Source organism: Nuphar pumila, chromosome 6 (genome assembly GCF_984573655.1).
Source record: "Nuphar pumila chromosome 6, dmNupPumi1.hap1.1, whole genome shotgun sequence".
Taxonomy (NCBI): domain Eukaryota; kingdom Viridiplantae; phylum Streptophyta; class Magnoliopsida; order Nymphaeales; family Nymphaeaceae; genus Nuphar; species Nuphar pumila.
Genome location: NC_143254.1, coordinates 62,786,662 through 62,809,113, shown reverse-complemented (window position 1 = coordinate 62,809,113; position 22,452 = coordinate 62,786,662).

Below are 22,452 nucleotides of genomic sequence, written 5' to 3'. Positions count from 1 at the left end.
TAAAGAGGGAGAAGATCACCTCGAAGCCCTTGATCAAGTCTTTAAAAGACTTATTCTTTACAAGTTAAGGCTTAACCCACAAAAGTGTGTCTTTGGAGTCGAATCAGGCAAACTGTTGGGTTTTCTGGTCAGTAAAAAGGGAATTGAAATTGACCCAGCCAAAGCAAAGGCTATCATTGATATGCCACCCCCGAAGAATCTCAAAGAGCTACGTAGCCTTCAAGGACGTATGCAGTCAATCCGGCGATTCATTTCTAATTTGGCGATGAGATGTGAGCCCTTCAACCACTTACTCAGAAAAGGAGTGAAGTTCGAATGGGGGCCAGAATGCCAGCAATCGTTCGATCGAATCAAGAAGTATCTTCTTAATCCTCCTATCCTGAAGCCGCCAGAATTGGAAAAACCTCTTCTGTTATACATCTCAGTCAATCAAGTCGCATGCGGCGGATTCTTGGCACAATACAAAGAAGGCAGCCTGATAGAGCACGCCATTTATTACGTGAGCAAGACTTTCATAGATTATGAAAAGAGATACTCTCAAATAGAGAAGACCTGCCTAGCTCTGGTATGGATGTGTCAGAAGCTAAGACACTACCTGCTAGCATCAGAAGTCAAAATCTTGTCTAAACTCAATCCTCTCAAGTATATCTTAGAGCAACCTTTCCTCAGCGGACGAGTTGCAAAATGGCAAGTCTTACTGATGCAGTATGACCTAGAATATGTCTCGCAGCAATCAATCAAAGGACAAGCAATTGTAGATCAATTGGCGGATTTTCCTCTGGCCGAAGAAGTGAAAGCCGAAGATGACTTTCCTGATGAGCAAATTTGCAATATCCAGCAATCTCCAGTCTGGAATTTATTTTTCGATGGTTCTAAGAACATGGCCGGAATAGGCATCGGAATTTTATTAATCACTCCAGAAAAAGAGATGATTCCGTTTTCCCTCAAGTTAGATTTTCAATGTACTCACAACATGGCTGAATATGAAGCCCTGATTCAAGGTCTAAGGATTCTATTAGACTTCAATGTCAAGAGAGTACATGCCTACGGTGACTCACTACTTGTTGTCAATCAAGTTCGAGCCGAATGGCAGGTCAAAGATCAGAAGCTATTTCCCTATCAGAAAATTGTTTCAGCTCTTATCAGCAAGTTTGAAGAATTCCAGCTCTTCCATATCAAGAGAGATTTTAATCAAGTGGCTGATAGCCTAGCCAGTTTAGGCTCCATTATGGCGTTCAAGAATGGAGAATCTTGTCGCTCTTTTGAAATTAGCAGATTTGACCAACCTGCCTTCATTCCAGCGGAACAAGTAAACCAGGCTGAACAAAAGAAGAAGCCTTGGTATTACAACATCAAAACTTTCATAGAAACTGGCGAATTTCCTCCAGAACTCTCAAAGAAAGAGCAACGAGCAATCCAGCGTATGTCTACTCGATACTTCATTTTGGCCAATGTCCTCTATCGTCGTGGATTCAGTTCAGAGTATTCCAGATGCTTAGATGAAAACGAAGCCAAAGAAGTCGTGCGAGAAGCACACGAAGGTATTTGTGGTGGCCACGTCGGCTACCAAACCCTTGTCAAGCAAATCATCAGAGCAGGTTACTACTAGAAGACTATGCAACAAGACTGTTATCATTATGTGAAGAAGTGTGTGCAATGTCAAATACATGCACCTTCTATCCATGCTCCGGCAACTTATTTACAGTCTGTTGTCTCTCCATGGCCATTCTCCATGTGGGCCTTCGATGTCGTAGGTCCCATCACTCCTTCAGCTTCAAATGGCCACAAATATTTCCTTGCCGCAACAGAATACTTCACCAAGTGGGTAGAAGCCATCAGTCTCCGCACAGTAGAAGGCCGACACGTGGTCTCTTTTATTCACAAGAACATCCTTTGCCGTTTCGGCGTCCCGCATGACATTGTGTCACACAATGGCAGTCATTTCAAGAATGAAAAGATGAAGACATTCTGCTCAAAATTCAAGATCTATCACCATTTTTCCGCTCCATATTATCCTCAAGGGAATGGTCAAGCAGAGGCCACCAACAAAATTTTAATTCGTATCTTGGAGCGAACTGTGGAAACAGGTCGTGACTGGCATGAGAAGATCCACGATGCACTGTGGGCCTATCGGACCACCATTCGTACACCAACGAATGCTACCCCATCAAAACTGGTTTATGGAACAGAGGTAGTATTGCCGCTACATGTTCAGAAACCCGCCTTGAAATTTGCTTCACTTCTGCAATTACCTCTTGATCAATACCAGCAGCAGCGACTAGTACAGCTAGACTTACTCGACGAGAGAAGACTAAAGGCAGCAGAGCATGCTCAATCCTATCGCCAGAGAGTAGCCAGGCAATATGCGAAATCTATCATCGAAAGAAGATTCAAAGTCAATGATTTAGTACTTCGATCCACAGCTTATCTCAAGCATCGTCCCGGCGGCAAATGGTCGCCAAATTGGGAAGGCCCCTATGTTGTTAAAGAAGCATTACCCCGCAACTCATATCGGCTCATCAATGCCGATGGAGTAGAATTGCCAGATCCTATTAATGCTCGACACTTGAAAAAATTCTATACTTGAGACATTTTCCTCTTGTAATCCTTCCTATTTTTTTCGCAGATAATGATCCAACTTTCTTTCCCAGTTACACTGGGGCATTTTAAAATTTTGTTCTATATGCAGGCAGGATAAACAAATTTCTCATTTCATGCACATGTGCATTCATATGCATCAACTCATATTCATTTGCATTCAATTGCATTAATCACAATCCGGTCGGTATTGGGATTTCAACAAACAGTCCCATCATAATTCCTAATGATCCAAAGATCATCGCCAATACTGAACCAAAACCCAGCACTCGAACTGGTATTATTTCAAAAATCCAGTATTCAAGCTAGCACATTTTCAACTTTTAGGAAAACCGAGTTCCGACTCGGGTTTTTATTCAAATCATTTTCCTTTGTTGATCCGGGTTCCGACTCGTGATCTCTCTACTTTATTCGAGCCTTGACTCGATTTCTTCATTTTCCTTTGTTGATCCGGGTTCCGACTCGTGATCTCTCTGCTTTATTCGAGCCTCGACTCGAACTCTTCATTTTCCTTTGTTGATCCGGGTTCCGACTCGTGATCTCTCTACTTTATTCGAGCCTTGACTCGATTTCTTCATTTTCCTTTGTTGATCCGGGTTCCGACTCGTGATCTCTCTACTTTATTCGAGCCTCGACTCGAACTCTTCATTTTCCTTTGTTGATCCGGGTTCCGACTCGTGATCTCTCTACTTTATTCGAGCCTCGACTCGAACTCCTCATTTTCCTTTGTTGATCCGGGTTCCGACTCGTGATCTCTCTACCTTATTCGAGCCTTGACTCGAACTCTCCATTTTCCTTTGTTGATCCGGGTTCCGACTCGTGATCTCTCTAACTTATTCGAGCCTTGACTCGAACTCTTCATTTTCATTTGTTGATCCGGGTTCCGACTCGAGATCTCTTTATTCATTCGAGCTCAGATGCGAGCTCTTCAGTTTCTTTATTGATCTGGGTTCCGACTCAAGACCTCCCTATTCATTCGAGCTTTGATTCGAGCTCTTCATTTTCTTTGTTGATCCGGGTTCCGACTCGTGATTTCATTATCTTACTCGAGCCTTGACTCAAGCTCTTCGTTTTCTTTATTGATCCAAGTTCCGACTCGTGATCTCTCTACTTTACTCGAGCCTTGACTCGAACAAATCATTTTCCTTTGTTGATCCGGGTTCCGACTCGAGATCTTTTCGAGTTTGTCATTCTCTTTTGTTGATCCGGGTTCCGACTCGTGATCTCATTACCTTACTCGAACCCTGAATCGAGTTCTTCATTTTCTTTTGTTGATCCGGGTTCCGACTCGAGATCTCTTTATCTTATCCAAGCTCTAATTCGAGTCCTTCATTTTCCTTTGTTGATCCGGGTTCCGACTCGTGATCTCATTATCTTATTTGAGCTCTGATTCGAGCCTTCCATTTTCCTCTATTGATTCGGGTTCCGACTCGTGATCTCTATATTTTATTCGAGCTCTGACTCGAACTCATCATTCTCTTTTATTGATCCAAGTCATTTCAATCATCAGGGTCTGTCAATTGCTCAAATTTGATAATTTGCCCTCCAAATTTCAATTTAAGTCCTCAAATCAGGCAATTCTCCAATTTCGACCTCTGGGTCACCCAATTTTCAATTCTCAATTTCAATTACCAATCTCAATTCTCGACCTTCGGGTCAATCAATTTCCAATTCTCGACCTTCGGGTCTATCAATTTCCAATTCTCGACCTTCAATTTCCAATTTTCGACCTTCGGGTCAATCAATTTCCAAATTTCGACCTTCGGGTCTATCAATTTCCAATTCTCGACCTTCAATTTCCAATTTTCGACCTTCGGGTCAATCAATTTCCAAATTTCGACCTTCGGGTAAATCAATTTCCAATCTTTGACCTTCATTTCTCAATTTCGACCTTTAGGTCACTCAATTCTCAATTTCGACCTTCAGGTCACACAATTTCGACCTTTCGGTCAACCAATTCTCAATTTCGACCTTTGTGGTCAAATCAATTCTCAATTCCGACCATCAGGTCATCCAATTTCGACCTTCGGGTCATTCAATTTCCAGCAACCAATTTTCCAATTTTCCATTTCGACCTTTGGGTCAATCAATCTCAATATCCAATTTCAATCATTTTCTCTTGCGAGAGACCCTTTTAGGGAGAGTTCGAGGGAGCTCGTTCTTTTCGCATGCTATCCAAGTCGTTCACTTAGCCCCTTTTTAGGGAGAGTTTGAAGGGACTCGCGTCTTTGTGAACCGTTTGCAAAACAATTTCCAATTTCACACAAGAAACCCTTCTTAAGGGAGAGGCTCGACGGAGACTCGTTTTTCTCGTGACCCCCCAATTTCATACTAGGCCATTTTCGCCATGAAAGACCCTCTTTGCAGGGAGAGTGTGATGGACTCATTCCTTTCATGACCCAATTTTCAGATCTCACTATTATCGGCCCCCTTTCCATAAGAGAAGCCTAATATTAGGGAGCTTTGACGAAAGCTTAATTTCTCTTCGAAAGTTCGTTTTGCAAACACCTCCTCTTCAGGGAAGAGAGGAGTATTTCCCAATTCCCATTCAGGTAAGGGCTAAGCCTGAGTCTCTCTTTTTGGAGAAAAAGAGAGGAGAATTTTCGTCACGGATGCGTTGAGCCGGATTTCAAATACTCACTTTCACTAAGGATTTCAAGAAAATTTTGTCAATTTGTCAAATTATTTGCTGATTTCAGAATCTTTATTGCACTAGTCAGTTTACCCTCAGCATCACTTCCAAAAGAGCGAAGCTTTTGCGAAAAGGGATTCAAAATTCAAATTCTTTCTATTGGCCAACCAAAAGGATGAAGGATAAATCCTCGATATGGCCAGAAAAGAAGATTCAAGGTTATTGAAAAGCCGTAGATGATCGATATTGATCGCAGCTAATGGCGCATCGTTAAAGGCTATTCTTGTAAGGACGAGACAGTGGAAATATCCTGAGTGCTAGAAAAGAGAGAATTCACCTAAACCCTGTCTCCTCAGAATCACCTAAGCTGCAATTAAATATCCGCAAAAGGGATCTCTCACCTGTCGTCAAGATGAAGGCGAATTAGGCGAGTAGACCCCCGGGGCCAAAGAAGATTCGAAACATCTCCAAGATGACGGAGTTTGTGACGGATCCTTCCAGGGAAAGTCCAAAGCACTGTCGAGATGAAGGCAGATGCGATGAACCTCTCGACAATCCCTAAAAGATATTTAATTTCAGCCATCATCCAAAGATCTCCAGACCCATCGTCCAAGAAGGATCGAAACATCTCCAAGATGAAGGAGTTGTGACGTACCCTTCCCAAAAGAGAGAAAGAGAGGAAAAAGAAAGAGAGAAAAAGTCAGAACATCTCCAAAATAAAGGAGAATGTAGCAAAAACCCAGAGAGCCAAAAGAGTGCAGAAAGATTGTCAAGAGAGAAGCTCTCAGGATATCAAACTGCCAGATCTATCAAGAATCCTCTTTAACTTTGTGAAATTCTATTATCAATATTCTTTCATCAATTGCTTTCATAATATCAAATTCTCTTTCTTGTTCATATCAAGGAAATTGATAACTTCCTTGAAGAAGGTCAATTGCAAGCAATTTGGATTTCAAGTCTCGATTCTACAAAGTGAACCTTGTTTGGAGGTAATGCTTTAGGTAGAAAAGAAGGAATATCTTTGCAACAATGTGCAACATTTTCAAATATTTTGAATCAACAGCAAAATTTCCAACATTTTGACAATATTTTCTAGCTATCCTGACATGAAGTGAGAGCTCGATATCCGTCTTCGATGCATCCTGACACCAATTTTAAATCCCTCCTAAGGACTTGATTCCTTCCCTTCTTTGAGAGCATGAACTCTCAGATTGCACACTTCCCTGTGTCCCCACTGTCCCACCATAGACAGTCCCATTTCGGTTCGAGGACGAACCACCAATCATTTCCCGCAAAAGGTAATTTCAAAAGCTAATTTTAGTCTCAGCAATGAGACGCCCAAAACCAATCCCTTTTCAAGCTTTAGGGACCCCATTTTTCTTCCTTTTGCAAAAACCCTATTGGATTTATTGTGCAAAATCCAAAGGTTCCATCATGGTCTCTTCCTTCGAGGATTCCATTTCATTTTCCGCCCGATCAGGATAAGGGTACAAACCTGAGCCTCACTCAAAGAGGTATTTCATTTTTCGCCCGATCAGGATAAGGGTACAAACCTGAGCCTCACTCAAAGAGGTATTTCATTTTTCGCCCGATCAGGATAAGGGTACAAACCTGAGCCTCACTCAAAGAGGTATTTCATTTTTCGCCCGATCAGGATAAGGGTACAAACCTGAGCCTCAATCGAAGAGGTATTTCATTTTTCACCCAATCAGGTTAAGGGTACAAACCTGAGCCTCATTCAAAGAGGTATTTCATTTTCCGCCCGATCAAGATAAGGGTACAAACCTGAGCCTCGATCAAAGAGGTATTCCATTTTCCGCCCGATCAGGATAAGGGTACAAACCTGAGCCTCAATCAAAGAGGTATCTCAGCTTCCGCCCGATCAGGTTAAGGGTACAAACCTGAGTCTCATTTCGATGAGATATTCCATTCCCCAATCAGGTCAAGGGTCAAAACCTGAGCTTCGTTCCATGCGAGGTATTTCTGTCCCATCCAGGTTAAGGGCATAAACCTGAACTTCACTCTCATAGAGTGAGTCTTTTCTCTTCATTCTTCGCTTCATATCTACCATCTTCCTCGGGCTAATTTCTTCATACCCAGTCAGATCCTTCTAACTAGGGCATTTTTTTTTATATAGCCCAAATTTGGTGTGTTTTTCTTTGCCACTAAGCTCGGCCATGAGCCGGCTTAGTAGCAAAGAGGGGCATCTGTAAACACCCCAAATTTTCACTCCCCTCCCCGACATTTTTCACCAAGCATCAGCTTCAAGCCTCTGAAATCGCCAGAGGGCAAAATGGTCATTTTCTGAGCTCGGACCTTGCAAAAGTCTAAATTTCATCTGAAACTCTCAAAATTTCTCTATTTTTAGCTCAGATGTGCAAAATTTTATTTCTGACAGGAGACAGACATCTCCAAGTCTTGATTCAAGATTGCATTTCATAAGACATGACATTGCATATCATTGCATGAGCATTTCAAATCACTGCACTGCACAGCATGTCATTTCGAGGTCCAGAACTCTTGGTTTCAAAATCTTCATTCCAGATTAGAATTTCAACTCTTTTCAAAATTGATTTCAAAACCCTGGGTCTTCAAAATTATCAATTTTTCCCATTTTACCCCCAGGACTCTGAATTTCAAAATATTTCCTCAGGAAAACCATCTGGATAGTTTTCAATATGAATTTCAGTCACTTCACCTCAGATTTTGCCCTTTTTGACAATTTCAAATATCTTTCTTTTATAAAATCGCCCTACAAGGGCAAACTCTTTTCAAAATTCCTGTTTGGCCCGTTAGTCCAGATTTTATGAAAATTCCAAAAAGAAGTTGTTGTTTTATCCTTATTTCAATAAAGAAGCAATGTGGGACCCACACTGAGGTGGTGTCACACAAGCTCCCCTTTTGAAAATTTGAATTTTGAAAAAAACCAAAAATATAGGAGCCTTGTCCCCTGGATTGGCGCCACTTGTCTTTTCTCTCTCCTCCCATTTCCATGCCAAGTGTCAGTGTGGGGCTACCTTCAGAAGCCGCCACATGTCATCCCAATTGTCTGCCATGTGTCACCCTATCCATCCTGCGCCATGTGTCATTTCAAAGACTACCAGGAGATGCCAAGTGTCATAGGTTGTCCTGTCTAGAAAAAGTGGAGTTTGTCTCCTCTGAGGTGGCGCCATCTAGAGTGTCTCCTACAGGGGACACGTGTCAACCCCTCCTTCCTTCTAGAAAAGTAGCCTGACACATGTCTCTTCCTACTTTTCTCAGAAAAGTAGGAGACATGTGTCACTTCTGAATTCCTACAAAAAAGGTAGGCTTGTCTCCTCTGAGGTGGCGCCATCTGGAATGTCTCCTGCAGAGGACATGTGGCAAGCTCTCATTTCCTCAGAAAAAGCAAGTGCCATGTGTCATTTCCTGCTTTCTTCAGAAAAACTAGAATTCAAAAGTTCAAATCTCCTCATAGGTGGTGCAGATCCTGAACTTCTACCTTTTCCATGTTGTCTGAGATGGCGCCACATGGCTTGGCCCTCCTTTTCTCCCCTCTGCCACGTGTCATTCTCTGCTTCTTTCAGAAAAAGCAGGTGACACATGTCCCCTTCTACCTCCTTCAGAAAAAGTAGAGGACACATGTCTTCTCCCTACTTCTTTCAGAAAAGTAGATGACACATGTCATCTCCAGCTTCCTTTAGAAAAAGTAGAAGACACATGTCACTCCCTGCTTTTCTCAGAAAAAGCAAGTGACACATGTCACCCTTTGCTCTTCTCAGAAAAAGCAAGGGACACGTGTCATTCTCTGCTTTCTTCAGAAAAAGCAAGTGACACATGTCACTTTCTGCCTCCTTTAGAGAAAGCTAGAATTCAAATATTCAAACTCCAGACTGAGGTGGCGCAAATCCTGAACTTCACCTTTTCAATTTTGTCTGAGATGGTGCCACGTGTCCCTTTCCCTCCTTTTCCTCCCTCTTGCCACATGGCATCGTAGGAGCCACTCTGAGGAAATGCCACATGTCAGCCTCTCCTTTCCTGCAGAAAAGTAGAATTTGAATTCTTCTGAGGTGGCACAATCTGCTTCCTCCACTCCTATCCCTCTGACACATGTCAAGCACCTCCAGAGATGGCGCCACATGGCATGCTCCTACTGCTTTCAACTTTACACCTCAGAACACCTTTTGAGGTGGCACCAATCCAGAGTCCCACTAGGCTTCAAAATTTTATTTTTATTTTATTTTTAATAAAAATAGCCTTTTGAGGTGGCGCCACCTGAGGGCTCCCTGCAAAAGCCAAATTCGAATTTCAAACCCCCAGATGGCACCCCCTGAGATGGCGCCACATGGAGGGCTCAGATTGAACCTGTTTGAATTTCAAAAAATTTTCAGAAAAATTATAAAAACAAGGGTTCACGCCCAGCCTAAAGGGGATCAATTTTTTAGCTCTTGTGAACTTGGAAAATCCAACTTTTGAACTTTGGAAATCGTGCCCCCTTTGGCGCATTGAAGAAGGTGGAGTAGAGCTCGTGCCGTGGCGAATTCGATTCCAACAGAGGTCGATTTTTGTGAACCATCCGAAGCTTGGAGCGAAGGATGAAGGAAGCTCGTGATAGCTGCCCATTTCAAGAGCTCCTACGCTGCGTAACGAAGCAAGGTGCACTTCTCTTCCCCTTGATGTGATTCTATAATCCGAATCGGGAGTCGTTTGAAGAAAAAGCTCATCCGAGGGATGGATTGAGCTATTCTCATAAAACGACATATATAAAAATGTTTCATTATGCTTCTTTGATGATTTTAACATGCATGTAGTTAGCTAGGTTTAATTTGCATTTTATTTCATTCATTTAGCATATTTCATGAATTAATTAGGATTAATTTAGCCTTTATTTCAATTCTGCTTATTTTCAGTAGGTCTCTGTTTTTGTCAGTCAGTCCACACAACATTTCATAAATTTATTTTTTATTAAAAATCCCAAAAAAATCACGGAATGCGACCCTAGGTGTCCCTGAAATTTTGCCAAAAATTCGGAGCCATTTGAATTTGTTTACTGCGGTAAACATCCAAAATGGTAAGTCGGGTTTTGTAACCCGGGATGCGTTTTGAAAACCATTTGCCGACTTGTAAAATCGAGTTCTCCCTCCTGGGAGATCCGATTTTCGATCCGAAAAATGCCCTGAACTAGGGAGAATGTCTATCTTTTAATATGATTTTTTCAGATTTTTATGATTTTTTGTATGACTGAAAAAAATCCGAGAGTTCGGGACACGTGTCAGAGCCTAATTTGGGCTTCTGAGATCTTGGATCGACTTAGGGCTATGGTTTCTCTTTGTGTGTTGCTCCAAATCAGAAACTGTAAAAAGTGAAAGTGGTGTCCGAGATGTCCTCTGTTTGAATCTGAAAGCCTGTAATTTTTAGAACAGTGTTGACCCCTGCTTCGGATTTTTTTTGTCAGCCCCTTGTTTTGCTACATTTGTCTGTTCTGTTAGTGTAGGCAGAAATAGTTATATTTTTATTTGTGTTTCCGTTGATCAAATGCCGAAGTAATAAACATGAAAGTTGTTAATTTAGGTGTCGTGCATAACTCTGATTAATTTCATAAATTTTCATGGCCGTTTTGTATTTGTTTAACATTTTACATCAGATTAGTGTGATTTTTACCTCTGTCAGAACTAAATCCCTGTTATTGAACTCACCATGGCTCCAATCCCGAGGCTGTAAAAACCAAAAATGTTCCATTTCGGGTCTTTTAGCAGTCTGCAAAATATCAGAAGTTTCCAGGGTGTAAATCTTGCATTATCATATTAGGCATTGCATTTGGTTCGGATCCATAGGCAAAATCCATCATTTTAGGACTTTCCTTGAATTTTAGCATTTAAATCATATCATTTCGTGATTTTTAGCATTCTAGGTTGTTTATCAGAGTGTTTATATACTTCATACCGAATTTGGTGCAATTTGGAATCCATTTGAGGTTCGGATCATCCATAATACCAAAACAGGGTCCCGCAGGATCCTGATCCAAGCGAAAAACAAGCGAAAATCACTATTTTTGATAAATTGCAAAATACCAAATTCTGATTTTACAGTCTTAATGTGTCTAGCAGCATGTCATCATATCTCTTACTGCATTTCATCATCATTTGATTCAATTTGAATTTCAAAATCTCAATTTTACCAAGTTTTCCTTCAAAAAACCCTGATTTTAAAGATGTAACTTTAATTTTAGGGGTATTTTGGTCATTTTGACCCCAATTCCGAATTTCAAATTGTTTTTCACTGAATTTCCTGCATTTACATCATTTCAAAACATCAAGGAAGCATGAGAATAGGGTTTATATCCAATTAAGTCCAATAATTTCATAATATTATTGGAAAATCTTGGAAAAACCCACATATTTGAGCTAACCCAATTTCAAGTTTGGCAGGAACAATCAAAAGAAGGAGCTGAAGCCTGCAATTTTTTTTTATTTCCTTTATTTAGTGATGTAATAATGTAAATTTTGGAATAAGAGATTTAATTTCCTGCTTAGACTAGGATGCATATCATATAGTTTGAATTTATGCAAATATCCTGCTTATGTGAGGCATACATCTTATTTCAAAAGCACTATGGATGTTCACGAATGGCACGTGCACCAACTCTTAGGGAGTTGATGGACTCGGTGGGATCCATATTTACGGCCCTAGTCGGAATATGGACGAGACCCAGATCCATCATCTTTCTACTAGTCACATTGAGCCTACACTCTTAGGCTATCTTGAAAATGCACATCATATTTCCTATGTTTTCAAAATCTTGTGCATTAAATCGATTAAACTCGGAACATATTCATGGCCACAGTCAGGATATGTGAAGGATTTATATTGACTTAATACACATTTTTCCAACAAAGTTCTTGGAAAATCTTCCAAAATGCTCTCATTCACTCATATCATTTGCATCATGAAATCATTGGTTTTCCCATGACTTTCTTAAGAAAACTTCATTCTCAAGAAATCGATTTCTCAAGAAACTCTAAGGATTTTTCAAAATCAGTTTTCCAAAGACAAGTTTCTCTACAGTTTTCCCTGGAAAATGATATTTTCTTAAGAGATTCAAAAGAGTTTCCCAATCTTTCTCCAAGATCCAAAATCGATTTCCAAGTATTTCAAAAGGTAAAATTCCCAGGATTTCGATTTCCCAAGTTTTGAATTTCCTTCTCCAATGAATTTTCCTATAAATCTTCCATCATCTTCCTAAGAAAACTCTCAAAGTTCAAGTTTTCCTAAGAAGTGTTTCCCTTTTCAAAAGGTTCATCTTTTCTCAAGAATCACTTCCATTTTCCCAGGATTTTCAACCATTCATGATTTTCCCACAACTTCATGAACTTTCCCGTGACTTCAAAAACCCTTTTTTTCACATGAGTTTTCCTGAGAAATTGACTTTCATCTTTTTCCTAAGAGAATCTTTTCAACTCCAAATATTTTCCAAGCATACATCATGTTTTTCCAAGCTGCATTTTCCAAAATCTCACAGCACATGCCTGAATTCTCTGTGCATTTAGGATAGAACATAACTTTGATAATTTCGCTAAGTCAAGCATAATTTTGGTCCTTGGTTCGATTACCCCTGTTAAAGGCGGCAGGAACGGTCGAACCTCGTACCGACAGGTCGAGCCCCATCCCATGGATTTTCCCGCAATTTTCAAAACGGAGGCGAGTATTTCAAAACAATTTCCAAAATCCGGTCAAGTTTGAATCGCGAAAGCGTTTCTCTCTTTTTCTCTTCCGCAAGGAAGGGAAGTCGGGGGAAAAATTTCGCGACGAGAACACCCTCCTTGGAACTTCTTCTTTTGAAAGGGTTGTTGTGAACCCTGGCCACTTGGAAACGTCCTCTTACGATTCCCACCATTCACTATGGGCTTCTTTGCTATGATCACTTTAGATCGCGCCCAATCCTCTTGGATTTTTGAAGCTGCTGCTACTGCAGCCTGAAAAGTCGAAGGCATGCTTGTTATAACTCGAGATCGCAGCCCTTCGCGCAGACCATTCACATATTTGTCGGCACTTTCTTGGTCTGTTTCGAACAATCGAGAGCAGTAGCGCTCTAGATTCTGAAATTTGGTGGTATAGTTCATTAGACTCATACCGCCCTGTTCCAACTCCAGAAACTCCATCTTTTTCTTGTTTCTAGAATGCAACAGGAAGTAGTTATCCATAAAAGTCCTCCGAAAGTCAGTCCAAGGAATGACTTCGACTTGTGAGAACTGGATAAGTTTAGTGGTATCCCACCACTTCCGTGCATTGTCTTTCAACCGATACGTGCCAAAGTTGGTCTTCTTTTCCTCTGGTACTCCTAGTACTGAGAAGGCACGTTCTGTCTCTTCGATCCAACTCTCCGCGAGCTCAGGATCGGCTCTGCCAATGAAAACTGACGGGTCAAGCTTGAGGAACTTCTCATAAGTCACTCCTCCCAGGTGCTCGTTTCGTGGTGCGACTGGTTCTGGCCTCATTTCACGGATGGCTGTAACCAGGTTGTTGAGTGTCTCCAACAGGAATCCTTGCGTATGGGACTCCTCGCTTGGTATGGTTCTCCTCGTCGTAGGAGCCATTTATCTATGCACACACAAGCACTTGTTTTTAGTTTCTCGATGTATATGAGGAAGTAAAAACTTTATTTACTTAATATACATCACATTTACACAAGCATCGCCTTAAACAAAACGTCATGCCGCACTGACAGACTTTAGGCGTTGAGAAACTATATACATGAATCTACTGACTCCAAAACATCACCAGTCTCTTTAAGACCTGGATTTCTTTGATGAAGACGAACTCAAAAAGGTCCATCTATTGCCACATGGCCTTGGAGCAGGCACTACTAGCTTTGGCTTGGGCGGCACTTCCGCACTAGCAAGCGAATATTGGGGATATATGAGGGACTCCAGTCCACTTTCCCAGTCAGCAAGATCAAGATTCTGGGAGTCTGGAATAATGATCGGCGAACAGAAAGAATCCCCTCTTTTGTTCCTGCTGTTTAAGCTCGGCGTATGTGATGCCGGATGGTAGCTTGGCGAGTGATAGACCTCCGTAGGGAAGTTCAAATCAAAGTCCTTCAACCTTGGTAATTTATCAGAAGATGTTGGGGTATGGTTGCTCCCAACACTAGAGTGATGCGGTCCACTGACATACCAAGTCTCATCCCTCTAACCCTTTGAAGCCCGCCGACCCATATCGGCGGTATATTTCCTTTGGCACTCGTTGGCGGAATGCCCATCTTCGCCACAGTATTGGCAGTCTTGGACTTCATACGGGCATATCCACTCATCGTGCATGACCTTGCAGCGATAGCAGTATCCACGCGAGTCATGAGTTGCCATCTATAGAAAGATGCACCCAGATCAGAACAAAAGTATAAAAACATATACTTACAGTGCGATATCAGGACCATGACGGATCTTGAACCAGGTTTCTCAGACTCATGCTTTGATACCAATTATGTAACGCCCCGGATTTCCAAAACAAAGCTAAGTTAAAATTTTCATGAATTTCTTTTTTTTTTTCTTTGCAGCGGAATTTAGAAAAGCTTTTAGCAGCGAAATAAGACGATAATGAGTCATCGGTTTTAGAAAGCTCCGAGCACGTTGCAGGTATGTGGCCAAGCAACTCATTGACCACCAAAGTGTTCCATTTTATCGAAAACTACATGTTTATTACAACACTACTGCTTAGAAAAGCAGTGTAGGTTCAATAAAAAGGAAGCAGTACAACTCTGTCTCGAGAAACCCTGGAACTCGATGCCGCCTTGCTCCGCATATCGCTACGCAGGTCCAACACCTGAAATCTCCATTAAACGGGGTCAGAACCACTGATGGTCTGGTAAGCATGCAGTCATACATCCATTCAACTCAAATACAATAATGACCACTCAGGGTCGCAATGCGCAATAACGACGCTCAAGCCTCCAAGACTTAGCGTATATCGCAAGAGCCTCCTCAGGGCTATGAGTTGAACATCCGCTCGAGTCCTCATGACTTAGAGCAAGTCTTTTCAGGGCTGTGGTTTGAATAGCCGCTTAAGTCTCCATGACTTAGCCATGACCTCTTCCGGGTCTCAAGGTGATGTCTAGCTCAAGTCTTCATACTTGGCACATCCGTATCCCACGCATCTAAGGACAACTCCTCGAGCTTCGCTTAGTCGTGCTTATACAACACGGGTCTTTGCCCAGTCGGTCCAGTAGTATACCGAACATGACACCTTCACAAAGGTTATGCAGGACTGACTCAACACGTCATCCACTCATACATTCAAAGCATCGCTGTTCCTAGAACTAATGCATTGTTTCGATAATTAACCGCTCCCGCCTTTGGTACACAGGTAGAGCTATTGTCCGGGCATCAACGCAACGTTCTGGGGGTTGATTATTCTATGTATTTTAGATACCCCAGAGGCCTGTTGACCCTATCCATAGTAGGGCAGTGTGTTTCAACTGGGAGAACCCTACTAGGCCTATATTCGGATGCATCCTCTACTTGCAGTAGTTGGGTTCAATCCTTAGATCTTAAGGATAACCACAACCCCAAAACCCATGAGTGACTGAGGCCATCGTGGACTCTATCAGGTCCAAAGTAAAATATGTGTCACTCAAGGTTGTACCATCACTGTCATTCCACAGTGAGCATAATTGTAAGACCCATAATTTTTCAGTATCTTTCTGAAGAAATTCACGAGGCATTTTCAAGTAAAAATAGCATCTGAACCCGAAATACGAATCAAATCGATTTGTACGAGCCAGATATACTTAGGATATTCGTTGAATCGCGAATATATGCTCAAACACTCTAGAAGCCATAACTTCCTACCTGAATGAAATCAAAGGATTCCTGCGAGCCAACTTTCTTAGTTACGTCAATACGAAGGGAATGGCGTACTCAGAATTTTTCGGAAAAAAATCGCCGGAAACCCGAAACTCTTGCGGGACCCACGGAAATATTGGTGGGACCCATAGAAATATTCCTCAGAAAATATCTTGTGGGACCCACAAAATATCCTATGGAAATATGTAGTGGGCCCCACCTCAAAAGGAACCTCCTGGAATTAAAATAAAGCTCAGGGGCAAAAGGGGGATAAAAATTCCCAAGAGGAGGTGGGCTTGGGCTATAAATAGCCCTCCCCACTCTCTCTCTTCTCATAATTTCAACCCCCCTCTCTCTCTTGCCTCCTCTCTCTCTCCTAAACCTCCCCTAGTGAGCCCAAGTGAGTCTGAGCCCACCTGACCTGGCCTGAACCCATCTGACCTGGTCTGAGCCTGCCTGACCTCGTCCTAGCTCACCTGACCTGGGTCTGAGCCCACTTGACCTAGTCCAAACCTAGTTGACTTGACTTGAACCTAGTTGGGTTTAAAGTCAAAGTTCGTTTTGGTCCAGATTCCGGTTTTGATTTCTGAACCCAGACTTAGCCTACTTGAGCTGAGTTCGAACCTGCTGAACCCAGTTGACTTGGATCGAACCCTGTTTGGTTCAAACCACTTAGGTTGAGTAGCTTGACCTACTCTCCCTCTTTCTCAACTAAGTCAGCTTCACCTGACCTAGTCTGACCTCTCGAAGGAAGGCTCGAAGCCAAAGAAGCAACCCGGAGCCATTTCTTCCTCGATTTGAAGTAAGTTCGCTTCGTTGATCCATCTCTCTCAAGTATTTGACTGTTTGTATATAGAATATACTTTCTGAAGTAGTATCTTGCTATAGTTCTTGATTGAGCCCTTTTTGGACACTTTGGTGTTCACCCTCTCGTCTCGTAACTATCGTCGGATATATCTATGTTCAAACACGCAGTATATGCGTTTTTAAAATGGTATCTCGCCCTAGTTCTTGGTTGAGCCCTTCAGAACACTTCGGTGTTCACCCGCTCGCCTCGTAACTATCGTTAGATACGGATCTAGGTGTATATCTGCTGATTCTGCCGACACGTCTTATATCGCACAGGCTATGTAATTTACCTTTGCCGTCGCGTCGTATGATGCCAAGGCTCCCTGTTTTCTGCACTTCCGATTACTGCACTTCCGATTATGCATTTACTTACGCCGTCGCGTCGAACGATGCCAAGGCTCCTGCTTTCTGCAATGTATTTACTTATGCCGTCGCGTCGAACGATGCCAAGGCTTCTGCTTTGTTATATATGTAGAATATTTCATTCAGTTACACACCCTGAACAATAGTATATGCATTTCTTTACGCCGCCGCTGTATAAAGCACAGGCTTCTGCTTATACTACATATATAGCGCGTAAATGAGCGTTCAAACGGAGATCAAACTCTAAATCGCCAATGCGATTCCTTGACCGCTCCTCGTTCAAGATTCTGCTTGACGAATGAAGCCCCTATTGGAAAGGCTTCGCTTTTTGGCAAAATGCTCTTTACATAAAGACTAAGTCAATTACGTATGGCCTGGCTATGGCCAAGGGTTCCTGGAACCTTGATGGATGCAAAGTACGCACAACGGTGCGCATCCATTTCCCCGGATTAAGCATGGTGATTTCCTACCAAAGAGGGGAGATGCCGCTGAAATGGATAAAAGAAACGCACGCTTTCTCCGTAAAAGAGAGGAAGTGCTGCTGAAATTTCTGAAGAAACTAAGAATAGCTCAGAAAGAACGTAGCAGGATACTCTGACATATAGCAGAGTGCTACCCAGTTCATGGTTTGCCCTCTACAACATAGAAGGGTTCGTCGCACCACTGCCGGTAGAGCAGGGGAGGTGCTGACAAAATGGCTGGCAGAAGAGCTGCCGGAACCAATGGAACGACATAATGATGTCCATTGATGGAACGATGCCAGATTGGCTCGTATCCTATTGCCTGCAAGGGCACCTTGCTCGTAAGGGCCGCTGAGCCGGAGTAGAGGTTGCGCCTTGGCTAGGTTTGTACTCGTCGCGTAAAAATACGCCGAGTAGCCGATCTATTTAGATCGAGTCATATGCATGCTCATTGAGAACGGTTACGCAACCAGACTCGTAAGGGCCGAAGAGCCAGAGTGTGTTGTTTCCACCCAAAGAGGTGTGATGCTCGTGGTGGCCGAAGTGCCAAAGAGCGGTGTTCTGCATGCATATGAATAAGACTTAAGGTCGCACATACCCCGCGGTTGAAAATCGTGTTAGGGGTACCCCCTCAGTAATGACTGTGTTGGGGCGGACTGAATGGGGTCGGGTACATACTCCCGTAGTGCTGAAAGCACGGGCTGCCTAAATGGCATGCAGATTCTGTCCAAGTAATTGTAAGACTGACAGACCCCTTCAGGAATTATGCTCACTCTGGAATGACAGTGATGGTACAGCCTTGAGTGACATGTATTTTACTTTGGACCTGATAGAGTCCACGATGGCCTCAGTCACTCATGGGTTTTGGGGTCGTGGTTATCCTTAAGATCTAAGGATTTAACCCAACTACTGCAAGTAGAGGATGCATCCGAATATGGGCCTAGTAGGGTTCTCACAGTTGAAACACACTGCCCTACTATGGATCGGGTCAACAGGCCTCTGGGGTATCTAAAATACATAGAATAATCAACCCCCAGAACGTCGCGTTGATGCCCGGACAATAGCTCTACCTGCGTACCAAAGGCGGGAGCGGTTAATTATCGAAACAATGCATTAGTTCTAGGTACAGCGATGCTTTGAATGTATGAGTGGATGACGTGTTGAGTCAGTCCTGCATAACCTTTGTGAAGGTGTCATGTTCGGTATACTACTGGACCGACTCGGCAAAGATCCGTGTTGTATCCGCACGACTAAGCGAAACTCGAGGAGTTGTCCTTAGATGCGTGGGATACGGATGTACCAAGTATGAAGACTTGAGCTAGACATCACTTTGAGACCCGAAAGAGGTCATGGCTAAGTCGTGGAGACTTAAGCGGTTATTCAAATCACAGCCCTGAAAAGGCTTGCTCTAAGTCATGAAGACTAGAGCGGATATTCAACTCATAGCCCTGAGGAGGCTCTTGCGATATACGCTAGGTCTTGGAGGCTTGAGCATCGTTATTGCGCATTGCGACCCTAAGTGGTCATTACCGTACTTGAGTTGAATGGATGTATGACTGTATGCTTACCAGACCATCAGTGGTTCTGACCCCGTTTTATGGGGATTTCAGGTGTTGGACCTGCGTGACGATATGCGGAGCAAGGCGGCATCGAGTTCCAGGGTTTCTCTAGACAGAGTTGTACTGCTTCCTTTTTATTGAACCTATATTGCTTTTCTAAGCAGTGATGTTGTAATAAACAAGTGGTTTTCGATAAAATGGAACACTTTGGTGGTCAATGAGTTGCTTGGCCACATACCTGCAACGCGCTCGAAGTTTTCTAAAACTGACGACTCATTATCGTCTTATTCCGCTGCTAAAAGCTTTTCTAAGTTCCGCTGCAAAGAAAAGAAAAAAAAAAAAAAAGAAATTCATGAAAATTTTAACTTAGCTTTGTTTTAGAAATCCGGGGCATTACAATAATTTCTGAAGGGGTCTGCCAGTCTTACAATTACTTGGACAGAATCTGCATGCCATTTAGGCAGCCCGTGCTTTCAGTACTACGGGAGTATGTACTTGACCCCATTCAGTCCGCCCCAACACAGTCATTACTGAGGGGGTACCCCTAACACGATTTTCAACCGCGGGTATGTGCGACCTTAAGTCTTATTCATATGCATGCAGAACACCGCTCTTGGCACTTCGGCCACCACGAGCATCACACCTCTTTGGGTGAAAACAACACACTCTGGCTCTTCAGCCCTTACGAGTCTGGTTGCGTAACTGTTCTCAATGAGCATGCATATGACTCAATCTAAATAGATCGGCTACTCGGCGTATTTTTACGCAACGAGTCCAAACCTAGCCAAGGCGTAACCTTTACTCCGGCTCAGCGGCCCTTACGAGCAAGGTGCCCTTGCAGGCACAAGGATACGAGCCGATCAGGCATCGTTCCATCAACGGACATCATTATGCCGTTCCATTGGTTCCGGCAGCTCTTCTGTCGACCATTTTGTCAGCACTTCCTCTGCTCTACCGGCAGTGGTGCGACGAACCCTTGTACGTTGTAGAGGGCAAACCATGAACTGAGTAGCACTCTGCTATATGTTAGAGTATCCTGCTACGTTCTTTCTGAGCTATTCTTAGCTTCTTCAGAAATTTCAGCAGCACTTCCTCTCTTTTACGGAAAAAGCGTGCGTTTCTTTTATCCATTTCAGCGGCATCTCCCCTCTTTGGTAGGAAATCGCCACGCTTAATTCGGGAAATGGATGCGCACCGTTGTGCGTACTTTGCATCCATCAAGGTTCCAGGAACCCTTGGCAATAGCCAGGCCATACGTAATTGACTTAGTCTTTACGTAAAGAGCATTTTGCCAAAAAGCGAAGCCTTTCCAATAGGGGCTTCATTCGTCAAGCAGAATCTTGAACGAGGAGCGGTCAAGGAATCGCATGGGCGATTTAGAGTTTGATCTCCGTTTGAACGCTCATTTACGCGCTATATATGTAGTATAAGCAGAAGCCTGTGCTTTATACAGCGGCGGCGTAAAGAAATGCATATACTATTGTTCAGGGTTTGTAACTGAACAAAATATTCTACATATATAACAAAGCAGAAGCCTTGGCATCGTTCGACGCAACGGCGTAAGTAAATACATTGCAGAAAGCAGGAGCCTTGGCATCGTTCGACGCGACGGCGTAAATAAATGCATAATCGGAAGTGCAGTAATCGGAAGTGCAGAAAACAGGGAGCCTTGGCATCATACAACGCGACGGCAAAGGTAAATTACATACCCTGTGTGATATAAGACGCGTCGGCAGAATCAGCAGATATACACCTAGATTCGTATCCAACGATAGTTACGAGGCGAGCGGGTGAACACCGAAGTGTTCTGAAGGGCTCAACCAAGAACTAGGGCGAGATACCATTTTAAAAACGCATATACTGCGTGTTTGAACATAGATATATCCGACGATAGTTACGAGACGAGCGGGTGAACACCGAAGTGTCCAAAAAGGGCTCAATCAAGAACTAAAGCAAGATACTACTTCAGAAAGTATATTCTATATACAAACAATCAAATACTTGAGAGAGATGGATCAACGAAGCGAACTTACTTCAAATCGTGGAAGAAACAGCTCCGGGTTGCTCCTTTGGCTTCGAGCCTTCCTTCGAGAGGTCAGACTAAGTCAGATGAAGCTGACTTAGTTGAGAAAGAGGTAGAGCAGGTCAAGCTACTCAACCTAAGTGGTTTGAACCAAACAGGGTTCGATCCAAGTCAACTGGGTTCAGCAGGTTCGAACTCAGCTCAAGTAGGCTAAGTCTGGGTTCAGAAATCCAAACCGGAATCTGGACCAAAAAGGACTTTGACTTTGACTTTAAACCCAACTAGGTTCAAGTCAAGTCAACTGGGTTTGGACCAGGTCAAGTGGGTTCAGACCCAGGTCAAGTGGGTTAGGACCAGGTCAGGCAGGCTCAGGCTAAGTCAGGCAGGCTCAGACCAGGTCAAGTGGGTTCAGGTGGGCTAGGCTAGGTAGGGGAGGTTTAGGAGAGAGAGAGAAGGCAAGAGAGAGAGGGGGTTGATTTTTATGAGAAGAGAGAGAGTGGGGAGGGCTATTTATAGCCCAAGCCCACCTCCTCTTGGGTTTTTCCATGCCCCTTCTACCCCCTTGGCTTCTTTTTAATTCCAAGAGGTTCCTTGGTGTGGGGCCCACTTGGATATTCCATGAGATATTTTTGTGGGTCCCACCAGATATTTTCTGAGGAATATTTCTGTGGGTCCCACCAATATTTCTGTGGGTCCCGCAAGAATTTCGGGTTTTCAGCGATTTTTTCTGAAAAATTCTGAGTACGCCATTCCCTTCGTATTGACGTAACTAAGAAAGTTGGCTCGCAGGAATCCTTTGATTTCATTCAGGTAGGAAGTTATGGCTTCCAGAGTGTTTGAGCATAGATTCGCGATTCGACGAATATCCTAAGTATAATTGGCTCGCAGGAATTGATTCATTTTGCATTCTGAGAAAAAATGCTATTTTTACCAGTAAATGCCTCATGAATTTTATTCAGATATTTTCTGAAAAATTGCGGGTCTTATAGGCAAAGTCAGGATTTGCATAGACTTCAGAGACCTCAACAAGGCAACTCCGAAGGATGACTATCCACTGCCAAGCATTGATCTTCTGATTGACAGCACAACAGGACATGCCATGTTCTCCTTCATGGATGGATATTCCGGCTACAACCAGATTAAGTTGGCC